The following is a 15,317-nucleotide window of genomic DNA, read 5'->3' on the forward strand; positions in this document are numbered from 1 at the left end:
CCTCTCTTGTGGGAATTTGGAGCTTAGATACACCAACTCTACACAGAGGTGATGAGCGATGGTAGCAGCATGCCATCAGGGCTTGGCGGGTCGGTGGAAGTATCCTTTAAGGAAAAACGAGGGTATGTGATTTCTTTCACCCAATGTCATCGAGTCTCCCTGAGAGTCACCTCCCCCCAGTTGGACCTCCTTCATATAGCCGCCCCCCCCCGCCGCCCAGTCAGGATCAGGTAGTGACCGCTGTCCCCTGGCCACATATGGGGAAGGACACCCCAGGGAAAGGAGTGATGACAGCCTTGGATTCATCATATCTCCCAAAAAAGGGTAGGGTACCACTTCAGAGTAAACCAGGAGGGAGCGGAACGGACAAGGAAGGCCTAGTGTAGACTGTTTGTATCCACACTAATGCACCAAGTTTACCTCATACACTTGCTTTATGACGGTACAGAACTCCCCGGTGACTTATAATATCCTTCAAATGTTCTCGATTGGCCCGATTTACAAATGAACGCAATGCAGAATGCAAATGGTACTTTTGCATTGCATATCTGCTTCTGGACTTTGCACCTCACAAGCCCCTTATTCACAACAGGGACATATGATGTGTAGGAGGAGCAAGCTACAGGTGCAAATAACACACAGCCAGATCCTCCATGTTGGCCAACGTGTTGGGTGCTTTTTTGACAACTGGGTACACATTTGGTTTCCAGATGCCCGATGGGTGGGTGGCCAGTTTCAGCCTTTACCCATGTGGGGTCAGATAGAGCAATTGTTTGTTATTTGGTATTTAATGAGCCATCACTGAAAATGCAATTTTTTATATTTGGACATGTAAAACATTCTATGCAAACTCTTATGCTTAGCATGAGCATTTCCATCTTCAGCAGATCAAGGCAGACAAGGGTCTGAAAAGGCCCCTGGTGACATTTCACTTCCTCTGTGCCTGGCCTGTGACTGTGGAGACCGGGCACAAGGGGAAAAGGCACAGATCTGCCACAGATCAAAGCGCAGTCCCATTTGGAAATCGGAGTGGTTTCATTCCAGGGAAACAATCCCATGCCACGAGCCCTGCCCATATTCTGCAAGTTGCCTAATTCACAAAAGTAAATATGCGCTCACAACTGCAGTTCTGAATTGCATAAATTACTCCTTGCTCCAATCAAAATCAACTCTGTCTCTTTCTGCTGCAAAATCTCCCTGATACATAAAGGTGGAAACTGCATGCACAAAGGCAGTGAGAGAGTGCAGCAGAGTGCCACCTTTATTTACAACATACAACAAAGCTGATTCACAAAAGAGATGTGCCCACTTGAGTCTGCTCTCTGCAAACGGATTTCGACAAAATACTCGCATTCTATGCTTGTACCGATTCTAAACATTTTTTTTTCATTTAAAATGCGAATTCAAACATTTGCAATGAACATGTCTGTAATATTGGGTTGATTGGAAATAAATAATATTACCTAATTAAAAACTCTGTGGCATGTCTGGAGTATTGCTAGAGCCCCTCACCATAAAATAAGCCACGGTCGTAAAACTAGTCATAATAAACACTGGAGAAGCCCGTCTGGTCGGTTGCCCAAAGGTACAGTGACTGTCCTCGGGTGCTGAAATATCAGCTGACGCTTGATGTGCCCTTTGCCTCACTGCAAGACATCTTGCATTGTTGAGTAAACTCTGTATTATACCCCTTTCTTTCATAAGCCACCTCTTGTTAAACCCCTCCAAAACGGAAATCATGGTATGCAGCAACTCAGAACTTCTTCCGCACCCGCTACCCTGGCCATCCGCCATGGGCAAATCACCGACCCCCTCCCTCCAACTCAGTGAAAAACCTTGGATGCACCCTTGACTCTGAACTAACACTCTCGCGCCAAGTCAACAACGTCTCAAAGTCCTGCCACTACCACCTTAAAACCCTTGGGCGCATCTTTCCATATCTCTCCTTTCCCAACAGACTCTCCGCGGTCCTATCAATCGTTATATCAAGACTGGACTACGCAAACCCCCTATACCTCGGAATCCACGCGTACCAACTGAATAAACTCCAAAGGGCACAAAACGCGGCAGCCAAACTGCTACTTGCACTCGGCCCAAGAGACCACATCTCCCCAGCCCTTAAGATGCTGCACTGGCTTCCAGTAGCCCGAAGGGTGACCTTCAAAACCTTATGCATCTCACATCGAGCACTGCATAAAACTGGGCCTCAATATCTTCAAGACAAGCTAAAACCCTATCACCCCCCACGCACCCTAAGATCAAGCTCAGCCGGCCTCCTAATCATACCGAAGACAAACTCAATCAGGTTAGGCAGATCATCATTCTCCGCCTTGGCCCCCACGCTATGGAACTCACTCCCTCCCCACATCCGCCTAACCAAGGATTTAACATCTTTCCGCAAACTACTGAAAACTTGGCTCTTCCCCTAAAACCAACCCATACCAAACTAACCCAAACAAACTAACAGCAACTCAACGACACCAATCCAACAAACTACCTAATGCAATAAATTGACACCTGATAACCCCTAATATAAACTAGAAGGACAAACAGAATTAAACAAATAAACTAGATCAAAGCAGTGAAATGGTTAATAAGAAGTAGATCCTACAGAAACAGTAACAAGATTTAAGCTCCTGAAATGAACAGAATGCATGAGGAACAAACAAAGTGAATGGCATGGATGAAATAGTTAGAATGAATGAAGCAGGTGGAACAGATGAATGCGCTGAGCGGAAGAATGCATGAGTGGAAGGACAGATAACTATATAGTTCGAATGAGTGTGGAAATCGAATGAATATGAATGTACAGACCAGGCGATTGTATAGAGCGGATGATTGTATAGAGCGGATGAATGTATGGAGCGGATGAGTGTATGGAACGGATGAGTGTATGGAGCGGATGAACGTATGGAGTAGATGAGGAGCGGATGAGTGTATGGAGCGGATGAACGTATGGAGTGGAGGAACGTATGGAGTGGATAAACGTATGGAGCGGATGAGTGTATAGAGCGTATGAGTGTATGGAGCGGATGAGTGTATGGAGCAGATGAGTGTATGGAGCGGATGCGTGTATGGAGCGGATGCGTGTATGGAGCGGATGACTGTATGGAGCAGATGAGTGTATGGAGCGGAAGAGTGTATAGAGCGGATGAGTGTATGAAGCGGATGAGTGTATGGAGCAGATGAATGTATAGAGATGATGAGTGCATCGAACGGATGTGTGTATGGAGCGGAAGAGTGTATGGAGCGGAAGAGTGTATGGAGCGGACGAGTGTATGGAGCGGACGAGTGTATGGAGCGGATGAGTGTATAGAGATGATGAGTGTATGGAACGGATGTATGTATGGAACGGATGAGTGTATGGAGCGGACGAGTGTATGAAGCGGAACAGTGTATGAAGCGGAAGAGTGTATGGAGCGGAAGAGTGTATGGAGCGGAAGAGTGTATGGAACGGATGAGTGTATGGAACGGATGAGTGTATGGAGCGGATGAGTGTATGGAGCGGATGAGGGTATGGAGTGATGAGGGTATGGAGCAGATGAGGGTATGGAGCGGATGAGGGTATGGAGCGGAAGAGTGTACGGAGCGGAAGAGTGTACGGAGCGGAAGAGTGTACTGAGCGGATGAGTGCATAGAGGGGGACGAGTGCGTAGAGGGGGACGAGTGCGTAGAGGGGGATGAGTGCGTAGAGGGGGATGAGTGCATAGAGGGGGGTGAGTGCGTAGAGGAGGCGAGTGGGTAAATCAAGTGAAAGCATAGTACGCGTGTGGGCATAAAGCAGATGAGTACCTGGAGCGAACGAGTGCCTGGAGCGAACGAGTGCCCAGAGTGAACGGACGTGTTGCGTAGAGTGGACGTGTATGTAGAACGAACGAGCGCAGATTGCATCCAGTACTGATGAGTGCATAGAAAGGATGAGTACGAAGAGATGCTGAATGCGTATAGCATGGGCCAAACGAAAGTGCTTGCATAGGACAGACAAGACTGCATGCGTGGGGCAGACAAAAGTGCATGCGTGGGGCAGACAAGAGTGCATGCGTGAAGCGGACAAGGGTGCATGCGCGGGGCGGACAAGAGTGCATCCGTGGGGCAGACTGGAACGCACAGAGCTAACCGGAATGTGCGGGGCGGACTAGAGCGCGTGGGGCAGGTCGGAATGCATGAGTGCGTGGAGCAGACCAGAGTGTATAGACTAGACGGGGGTGCATGGAGCGGATAGGAGCACCCGGAACGGACTGGAGCGCATAGAATTGCATGACGTATATAGTACAGTCTGGAATGCAGAGAACATTTGAAAGAGCATATAACACCACCACGCTTACTCTCTCCTTTACATCACTACTCAACTAGAACTCAGAGATACTATGACACCATTCAGTATAACTGTTCTCATACCAACCTCCGCCGCTTACTCCACATCACTCTAAGTAAACACTGCTGGTTTCACACCCCCCAGCCAGGCGTTCTCCTCAGGCCTAACGCAGCCATATCCGTTCTGTATAAATCCTGCCAGAACGAACACATTCTCCTGATCTCTCAACCACCACACCTATCGCTAAGAAGCAGCTATCACACGAATATTGCACGAGCTGCACACATATCAGGTGCTCACACTCACCTTTTGACTCTCTCTACTCTCTCTACTGATCTGAACTTCGGTTCCCAAGGGTATTCAACCTACCAGCGCCTTCAGACCATACCAATGGTATATAAGGCGCTATATAAGTGAAAATAACATAACATAACATGACATAAATGAAGATACTGAAACCAGACATCGTATTTATTCTCCCACTAACCAGCCTCTCCATTATCTACTGAAAAATCCCCCTTGGGTCCTCCCCCCTCCTTCCCATGTGTTCTCCCTTCACACGTGGGTCTAACTTAAAGGTGCAGCGTCCATTCACTCACGACGTCACCCCCACACACATGTCCTTAGGTCGGCTTCAACCTTCTTCTACCAGTTCCTGTGACTTCTGGATGATTCTCTGAGTGCGGATTCTGTGTTACTCTTTCCAGATCCTGTCGCTTTTCCCGCAAGCTGCTTTCGTTTGTGACCGTGGGTCTGCATAGGTCATCTGCTGGCTCTTCTCTTTCCATCTCCCCTTCCATGGCGGTTATGCCTTCATCACTGTTCTTGAGCAGGCGTTTGAAATGTGATGCGTTTCTCGTCAGTTCCTGATCCGTGCTTCATGCCGTCACCAGGGACCCTTTGATTGCCACTGTGTTGAACGGGTTTGTTGGGTATCAGGAGTCTGTCTTTCTCTGTACCTGTTGGTTCATGAGAACCTCCTCTCCTAGTACAAAGCCTTTTGGTCTTGCTCCTCTCCTGTGATCTGCTTCTTCTTTGGCGTGCTGTTTCTTTTCAGCATCCTTTATTCTTATTTTGATGTCTGTCGCCACGATCTGTTGGTATGTTAATGAGTCTGGTCACTTGGTAGGCCATCAGGATTTTGGATGGTGTTTTGCCAGTGGCCTTATGTGGCGTATTCCTATAGTCTGTTAGCATTCTGCACAGTGCCTGATAATGGGACGTGCCCTCAACGTATGCTCTTTGCGTGATTTTCTTTATTGAGGACACAAACCTTTCAGCCATCCCGTTGGCTTGGGGCCACCATGGTGTTAGTTCCTGGAGATTGAAACCCATGTGTCTGGCAAATGTTGTGAAGTCATGGTCATTAAAAGGGGGCCCGTTATCTGACTTGATGGTATGTGGAATTCCCCATTTACTAAGCACCTCATCAATGATTGCTACCACTTGTGGACATGCTGTCATTGATGGTATTTTAACAATGGGAACTCGTGAGAATTCATCTATGAAAATGAGCAAGTGCTCTCCGGTGTCCATCGATCCGTAAAAATGTATGGCCATTCTGTCCCATGGCCTCTCTAGAATTTGGGCATGCTGTAACGGCAGCGGGAGTCAGCTTTTGCTGTACACTGACAGGTTAGGCAATGACGTACAATGTCTTCCACAAGAGTGTCCATGTATGGAAACCATACATGGTAGCACAATTGTTTTTTTGTGCTCTCAGCGCCTCTGTGACTCTCATGAGCTGTGTGTATGATGGTCATTCTCAGTGTTATCCCGAGTTGACACCCTCGGAGTACGATTGAGAGGTTCATTACTACCAGTTCCCTCTGTACATTTGTCAATTTGTCTACTTCTGCTCGATTAGCATTCAGATGTGTTTGGAAATGTCTGCGGTAGTCTTTCCATTTGTTTCTGTTTGTCAAGTGAACCACCATGGCAATAGACATATCCTTTGCTGACTCCTGGGCAACTGTCTCTAATGTGAGAGCGGGTGGTAATGCATTGGCCGTGACATAATTATTGTATTCAACATCACCCTTCCTTTTTTTTTTATCCCCCTCCAGATGCTGTGAGATGTAATCTGCAGGGTGGTGGTTCCCCCTACCCCAGTCTGTGGATGATGGTGTAGTCGTAGTCTTGCAATCAGATACCCCACCTTTCGATTCTGGGTGGCATTTTGGTTTGTGGGTTTCCAAACAGGAATAACAGGGCCTGAGGGTCTGTAACCAGTCTGAACGTCTTTCCGATGACAAAGTTGTGGAAATGTTTCCATGTCCAGACCGCATTGAGGTTCGCCTTCTAGGCCTGGGAATATGCTTTTTCTGCGGGCGAGGGGGCTCTGCTGGCATATGCCATGATGTGCGTTGGTTGTGCATCATTGTCTTTTTCTTGTGCCAAAATGGCCCCCAACCCTACAGGGCTTGCGTCTACAGTGATCTTGGTGTGCCAAGCGGGGTCAAAGTAGGCCAAACATTTTGCTTCTGCTAAAGCATTGTTGATGTTATTGAATGCCTCTTGGCACTCCTCCGTCCATCTAAAAATGGTGTCTTTGTGTACGAGACGTTGTGGTTCCGTTTGGAAACGTAGTGCAGGAGGTATCTGGCACAGTAGCCTGCCATGAAAAGGAGCAAGCTTTCGTGCACAAACTGCGTGGGGGGCCGCCAAGTTTCAAATGATGCTGACCTTATTGGGATCTGGGTCATACCTGCATCAGAGAGGATGTGTCTGAAAAATCTCAGCTTCCTCTTGTTGATATTGCATTTGGCTAAATTGAGCATCAGCCCTGCCGCCTGTAGTGCAGCACATGTATCCATCAATGCTTGGTCGTGTTCAGCTTGAGAGGTACCATAGACTGAAATGTCATTGCTGTAATTGAGTGCTGACTTGACGCGGAGGATGACCTGATGGTGCTTCTTGAAAAATGTCTGCGGCGGAAGAGATCCTGAAATGTAGCCGCTTATATTTCAATAGCCCTTTTTGCATTTAGAAAGTTGTAATGAGTGTGGAGTCAGGGTGTAATTCCAATTGATGATTCCCCTGATTGAGGTCAAGTTTTGAGAAACTGGTGGCTTTGTTTAGCTAGACGATCATGTCCTTGATGCTGGGACCGGATGATGCTCCCGTTGGATTGCAGTGTTCGTGACTCTCATGTCAATGCATAGTCTGATTTTACCTCCTTCTTTAGGAACTACCACCAATGGAGAAACCCATGGTGTGAGGCCAGAGGCGTGTTCAATGATGTTATTCTGCAGCAGTTGCTTTAGCTCATGCGACACTGCCTCCTGAAGATGGAATCCCACTCTCAAGGGGTTTGGGGAAGAGGTTTTACGGAGTCATCAATATGTAGTTTGATAACCACACCTTTGAGTTTCCCTAGTCTATTGAACAGTTTTGGAAATTTGGTCTGTATAGATTCTTTAGACAGTGGGGCTGTGGTCATCCAGAAGATGGAGTCCTTGACCTTCTGCAGGCTCATGGTGGAGTGTACAATATCACTGTTTTTGATAGTGAATATCAATGAGTCACAACTGTTTAGCTGTGTAATAGATGAGGAAACAGTGGCCCTTTGTGGGGCTGTGATTTACATGGATCATGGCATTGGTCGAGTGATTTTTGTACACCAGTGTGCATTGAAACTGCCCAGTGGAGTTTAGTGGCTGGGTGGCACCCCATTGAAAAATTCTCACCATTGACTTGGAGAGGGCATGTTTGTTGACCATATACACAAAACTGTTATTGCATGATGTTAACGGTTGCTCCTGTGTCTATTAAGAAACAGTGATTTTTGTCCCCCATGTTGATAAGTACACTTGGTGCCTCCTCTGCCTCCTGATTATCATGTAGGAAGCTACCACGCCATGTTGTTCACACAAGAACAGAAGTGGATTTTTCTCCTGAACACATGCAATAGAGGCCTGAACGAAGCAATGCAGTGGCAGGAGCTCGCAGTACTGCAGCATTAAGCCATCTCGTGCTGCATATACCACATCATCTTTGGAACATTTGATTCTCACTAGATGTGGATTCTATCTAGAATGCATTATATGTTATGTGTTTTCGACCTACATGACTTGTTAGCATGCATGCTGCTGTGTTCTTGTTCTTTTTCCTTTTCAGTTTCCCTCGTTCCATTCAGGTTGTGAGTCCTTAGGCCTCAGCTTTCACTCATGGGCCTAGATTGGACTCTGCTTACTGCCTTCTACATTTGTTTTCACCAAACAAGTTGCTGTGTTTTTCTCTCCATCCAGGTTGTTCTGTCCATATAGGGATAGGTCTGTAATACTTGATTCCCCTTTCTTTTTGACAAACAAGCAGTGGTGTACATGGCATCCCACATACTTGTGCCACTCGGCACCTCTTTCCCTGCCCTTCTCCCCTGCACCCCCCTCCTTTCCGTTTGTTCCCTCACCCCCTCCCATACCCCTTCCCCTCCTCCCTCACCCCCCTCCTCACCAACACCCCCCCTCGGAACCGCTTCCACATGCCTTATTGGGTGGGCAGTCTACCCAGCCGCCCCCTTTGTTTGTGCTTTACATGCGGGCTGGCTCATCTACTGGTCCCCGGACACTGGCCTTCTGGACTTTGCTCACTGCTTAGGCCCACCCCCTGAGGCCCCATCGTCGGCACACACCCGTGGCTACATCCACAGACATTGAATGAGGCCAGGATTGATGTGCACACACACACCCCCAACCCGGCGATCACATTGGATTCAGCCGATTGCCAAGCCACGCCTTCTCCAACGCGTCACACGCGGAAGAAGCCTATACCGTTGTTGCTTCTTCCGCGCTCTGAATCCGATGCTTTTGCTACACAGCCATTGCCGATGCAGCACACACGCCCGGTAAGTGCTCCTTTCACGCCAGCACTAGTTGGGGTAGTCCATATCATTGTGCTCGGCGGCCCGCCATAACGAGCGTTTTTCTATTACTGCTTCGATTTTTAGAAACAGCGCCGCGGCACTACCTGATCATGCCTGTTTGACAACATCAGGTAGGAGCCTTCCCCTCTTCCCGCTTTACGTCCTTACGAGCCCCACACTCTGCAGCCATCCACATGGCAGCACCCCAACACGCACAATTGCACCTCGGAGCTTTCCTTCCTGTCATGGCACAGCTTTCTTTAAGTAGCTTGACTCTACTTCCTCACCGGCCAACCCCCTCTCCTCACCTACCATCCCCCACCCCCCTGTCCTCCACTCCGGTGTTCTGGGCTAAGGGTTCTATGGTTTTTTTTTTTATTCCAGCCACTACTAGGTGGCCATGCTCCCAATTTAAAAGAGAACTTGCACCTTGCAAAATAGCCATTGAGACATGATTGTGAATGTTATGGAAGGGTCTGCTATGCAACATTTCAACTGGAGGTTACTCAGTTCCTCTTTTGCAATGCTTCATTATGTCTCCATAATACAGGATTCGGTGTAGCCTGCTCAGGCTGTGTATGCTTTCCTACCTATGAGTACAGCAAGTGATTGTGTCACCATATGAAGAAATCCTATGTCCTGAAGAAGATGGTTCCCAATTGCTCATAACCATCGAAACCGGTCGACCTGACCTGTTGTGGCCCCTCCACAACACTCTATGATATCTCCAAGACAAGGAGGGGATACCAAGATACTAAAGACCACAACCCAGCATCAAATGGGTTTCTAGCACCTCCAGTGCGATCAAAGTGACTTTGTTCTCTTAAACAAACTATTTTTGTGATTGGTCATATCACCATTTTTTTTGTAAATGTTTTTACCCAGACAACCACCCGCATGAAAAGGATTTTTGAGATATTTGGGTTAATAAAGGACACACGTGTAAATCCCAATGCCCTCACACCATTCATGTTAGCTATAAGGCGCTTGAGTCATCACTTTGAGAGATTTTTTTCCCTCTCTAAGCAACTTAGAACCTGAAGGGTGGTTGCCACTCGGCATAACATCTCTCGATCTAGCATCCATCTTGGACTTCCAAAACTCCACTACCTATCGAGGGCAACTGTATCCTGCCCATTTAAGCTGTTTTTCCCCGCTTAACCGTCTTCCGCTACTGCAAGCCTGGTTTGTGCATCCCAACTATTTACAACTGCAATAAAATGTGACCTGGAGAAAGGGTAAATCACATTTGCAGAACATCAAGATTCCCCATTAGTTTAAATGGACTATCACAATTAACACATTTTCTCAGCAAGCAAAAGTCACACTGCATACATGTATGCTTCATTTCTTGGATCATTTCAAGATGATTTGTTGAAATAAAATGTGTCAACCTGTGCCTTACCGAAATGTAATGGCAAGCTAAAATGTCTTTCTGGCTGCTCTGAGCATGTCCGGAATTTCAGAATCGTTGTGCTGGCGGAGGGTAAAATTAGGTATGTGGAGAGTAAGTTGCCTGTGCATAACTATTATGCTTTTTGTAGCTAAAAATGACCATCTGACAACTACAAGGAAACGCCAAAGGAGATTACTGAAATTGCATCTCGGTGGAGCTGTCTATTTCTGGGGAGGCCTTAACCTGACTGGGCCCTGTGCTGACCAGACCTCCAAGAGGGTCCTGAAATGCAGCTGGCTTTCCTGAACTTTAAACAGAGGTTTTAAATTAAATGTAAATAGAATTGAGCCATTTGAAACAAAAAGGTGGGGAAAAATCTCCTTATCTGAAAAAATCTGTGGGTGACTGTTAGGGAGAATTCTCTGTTTAGGCTGAATTTCCAACCTAGTGAGTCCCCCAGCAGCTTTGCTGGATTTTTGGGGTTTAATTTCTTCTCCTGCCAAGAGTGAGACTCTTTTACCCTCACTCTTGGGCATGATTTGAGTGTGTTTCTTTGAATCTAGATGTGTTTAATGGGCGATGGGGTCTTTTACTCCATAGGGCTTCATGTGTTTTTGTGATGTGTGTTACACAGCACCCTCAGTACAGTGACACAGGGGTGTCATAGTGACTCCCCAGTATGGACTCCATACCCTGGGACTGACTACTGTCTCCCAGGGCATGTAAAGTCACCATTGACTTTACTAGTCTTAAATTCTGAACAGAACCAGTACAAACCATCATATTGTGGACGTACTGGCTGGGGCAATTCAATTGCCCCAGTGTCTGTTAGTCGAGGGGGCACGTCTCCGTCCCCGCTGATCGAGTTTTGGCTGGTGGCAGTGGATACTACTTTTTATATTCAACCGCGAATATTTTCCTATGGGATTTCCTATTGTTTTAGGCTACTATCTTTATTTAATTATTTACGGTAGCCTCGAACATACCGCCGGTTTATTTAATTAATATTAATTCTCCGGTTGGTATTTTTTGCCAAAACTTGATTCTAAAATGGCGTTTGTGTTCTCTTCTGTGACTCCAACCCAAGTCGAGCCCTTTGTTCCACTTTTTGGCGGGCTTCTCCACAGAAGCCCTCCAAAGTGGTGCCACTCTGTCTGGGGTACTTAGGAGGGGTGGAGGGAAATTTAGGCACCCTGGACTGAGTTGCCTAGGCAACTCAAGTCGCACTCCATCCTGATTGGCCCAAGTGGTGAGCCGGCCGGCTCACCACTTAGCATGTTTGAGTGACAGCTAGGCTGAGTGAATGGGGGTTTGCTGCATAAAAGCAGGGCTTTGGGGACTGGAACTTCAGAAGTCGCCACAGGACCTAAGAATCCGACGAGGGAGAAGCTGAGCCGACCTGCCACGACACCACCACCGGTGAAGCCCTGCTGGACTGCCTCACCACTTTTCCCAACGACAGAGGAGATCTCCCGCCGGAGAGTCTTCTTCCTTTGACTGGTGGGGATAACCAGTTTCACCGTCTTTTCGCTTTCCCGATGTACCTCGTGGCCGCCTTACCCGTGCCAAGCACCCCGGCAACCGGGATACCACGTTTTACCACGACCGCGAAACAAAGGTACCACCTTTAACTGGAAAACTCTGCGGCTGGTTTCTGCCCTGGTAGTGCAACGACCTTCATCTTTCCTCCAAGTCGAGATCTTCTCTTCCCCTGGACGATGACGTAACTTGCACTCACTACCAGGAACAACTGCCACCGGTGGAGGATCCTTCCCACTTATTGTACCGTGTCCCGCCTGGCTTCCCTTGCTACCGACTGTACGGGGTAGATTTAGCCCCCGGCTTTCGAACCTGGGTTAGCCTGGGACACCCTGGCTAAACTTTCCTAAGCCTCTCTAAACTCTTTGTGAACCCTCTGCAAGACTTTCTAAGCCTAGTGTAACTGTGTGATCTTGGGCGCATTTGTGCTCTGCTCTCTCTACGAGTGGGCCCAGCCTTTGGACTTTGGCTCACCAGTGACTTTTGCTCTTCTGCCTTGCTAATAGTGTTCCTGAATCTTAGAGTGGTGTACCTTTCCATATTCTGTCTTTTTCCCTACCTTTCTCACAAACTTATTGGAGTGCAATCTAGTTAAGCGCTCACCTCTGTATGAAAATAAGTGGTGTTTTACTGTGACTTATCTGATGAGGAAAAAGGGGTGTATATATCATAATAGTAACTGTGTTTAGAATATTTTACAATAAGAGTGCTGGAGTGTTTCAAACTGTGTGTTTTTAAATAAATAATTATATACTTTGATACCAAAGCTCTGTTCAGTGTTTGCTTGTATTATTGTATCTGAGTGCCTATTGTGTATACTTTGCATATTGCCTAACTCTTCTTGAGGGAAGTCTGACTGCTCAGCCACAGCTACCAGGTAAATCTGGGTGGTGCAGACTGCTATCAAGCGGGTTTACTGCCAACACCTGTAGTCTTAAATCTTTTGCAGTGTTCCCTAAGGGAACTGACAGTGTTTAGTGTAGGCAAATAATAATTGTTTAAAGATGTTTGGCACACTTTGGCTAATGTTACAATCACACTGTAAAAACACTCAAGGCCCAATTTACAATAGATTCCTGTGCGTGTTAAAGTTCTGTGCTCAGCAGGAAAATCAAATGCCATATTTGTGCTTAAAAGGGAATCCCCTCCGTGGTGACATGTTAGGAAGCATACACAACTAGCTTTGAAAACCCAAAGCATTGAAAAGCTTTAAAGGTGAATAAAGTTGGGATTGGCTGTTATACACTTCCAAAAGTAGCTCAGAATGTGTTGGAAACTATTCCCAAATTGTTTTTAATTGATTAATGTTGCTTTTTGATTTCTGATTAATTTCCAGCAAGGCCGCCACAGAAACCCAATGAAATGCATCACTGCACATTGTACATAGGGATCAAGGGTGGATTTCCGCATCACCGCCACTAGTCTGCTTTATATTTTCCACACGTCATAAAATGTACTACTTAATCATGACCTTCTCAGGTTGTATATTTCTCAAACAATCTATGACATTTCCTATTGAATATTATATATCAATGCCCCCCCCAACTCTCCCCATCCTCTGATTGATTTCTAGACCACCCGCCGTCTTGACTTGTGCACCCCGAAATGACTGCATGTTGTGCATGTGTAGGTTATAAAATACAAATAAATGCACACAGATTATGCAGTTAGCATAATCGGCCTCTCGCTAGAGCAATTGGGCTAGAACTATTTTGCAAACCGACATGTGCATCAGTGAGAATGTTTATATCTTTAATGCTATGTTTCATTCCACCAAAGGGCAACTCTCCAGATGTTTTACCTGACGAGTCCATTTATAAAAGGGGCTGCAGATTTTAGTGGTTCCTTTCACGCCCTATAAGGAAGTTTAGACAGCGTTAGCTCTCTTGCAGACCTACTGCATATCTGTCTTACTTGGAGTCTCCTGCTGCTGTGAGTAATAAAGTGCTTCCGATTGGCTTCTCGCATCTTGGCGCTATTCTCTGATTAGCTCATTTAAGCATGGTTTTCTGATTGCTAGAAGCATTATGCTTACAGTGTGTTCTCTGATCAAAGGAAAGCCCTGCCCAATGTATGGCCTGGGTGTGGTCAATGCATGGACCGCAATGTTGCAGCCATTCAATGTCCCTGAATCCAACATGGCTGCTACTACACTGGACAGGAAGTAAGGTGTGTGGAGGCGGAGACAAGCTGCTTCCCCTCCCACTTCAGCATGTGCATAGTTACTAACTCATCCAGAAGCATGTTTCAGCTGATTCCACGAAACGACACCCCTCTCTCCCTAATCCTTTCCCACTTTAATCCCCCACACTAGGCCATTGCCTCTACCAGCCCCACCCCCACTCTGACCAATGGCAAGGCTGCCACTTCCTTACCCAGGCCAACCTGTAGTCATTATTCACTTGGTAGGCTATTACCTACTAGCTGTTTGTGGCACATCATACTCAGACCCCCCTCCCCCTCTCTATCTCTCTCCCTGTCTCTCTCTTCCTGCCTCTCCCTCTCGCTCTCTCTCTCCCTTCTGTAATCTCTCTCGCTCTCCCTCTCTCCCTCTAGCTCTCTCTGTCTGCCTCGCTGTCTCTCACTGCCTCTCCCTCTCACATCTGTATCTCTCTGCCTCGCTCTCTCTTTCTCCCCCTCTACTGCCCATTCTGTGTTCTCTTTCTCTGTCTGTCTCTCTCCCTCACTCTGCTTTGGTGTATGTTGCCATCTCTCTGTGGGTGGGAGTCACATTGTCAGGTGTGTGTTTACTGCAGCCTCCTCAGCTGTTTCTGGTTGAAAGTAGAGTGAGAGGAGAAGCAGCAGAGGCCTCACCAGAGGTGGGAACAGGCGGGTATTTGGAGACACACCTTGCCATCTTAGGTGTCCTTGCATGGATGTTGGCGTCGCAGTGACGATGCATTATCCATATGGGGGTGGGGTTAAAATATGCTCTGCGGCAAGTGCTAAGGCTCTGAAATTATTAAATGGTACTAATATTACAAATCAGCACTTAAGAGTTCTCTTCTAATGAGCACTTCCAGTATATATTGCAGTCATAATAAGAATGTTGCACTTGTATTACTGAGCACCGCACTTTAGCGAAACCTCAAATTACCCCATAGATTATTTTCTGATGGAAAGTTATCATTAATGTTGGATGTTTGCAACTTGTGGAACCAACTTAAAGTGTGGGCCAACAACTCAGCATCGACGCCAAACAA

This window comes from Ambystoma mexicanum, chromosome 13 (genome assembly GCF_040938575.1).
Source record: "Ambystoma mexicanum isolate Mex_15411 chromosome 13, UKY_AmexF1_1, whole genome shotgun sequence".
Lineage (NCBI taxonomy): Eukaryota > Metazoa > Chordata > Amphibia > Caudata > Ambystomatidae > Ambystoma > Ambystoma mexicanum.